Raw genomic sequence first — 306 nt, forward strand, 5'->3', positions numbered from 1 at the left:
AATATTAACAGCAAAACCTATCTTTGTTGGTTATGATCAGGATTAAAGTAAAGGCGTGGCTTTAGTTTAGGGCTGCACCGATTAGTTGAAATAATCGATGATGTCGATTATGTAAATTTGTCGACGCAAATTTTTTATTATCGCTTCGCTGTATTACATAACCACCACGTGAATGTTCATGCAATTCCATTTCGGTACCTAAACGCATCATTGCGACCGTATATAAGAGTGGTGAGTTTTCCATGCTTGTCCTGAACGCAGCACCGCGCAAGAGCGTAATGACATCAGCAGCTGCTGCTTCAGTTC

Source organism: Austrofundulus limnaeus, unplaced genomic scaffold (genome assembly GCF_001266775.1).
Source record: "Austrofundulus limnaeus strain Quisiro unplaced genomic scaffold, Austrofundulus_limnaeus-1.0 Scaffold2058, whole genome shotgun sequence".
Classification (NCBI taxonomy): domain Eukaryota; kingdom Metazoa; phylum Chordata; class Actinopteri; order Cyprinodontiformes; family Rivulidae; genus Austrofundulus; species Austrofundulus limnaeus.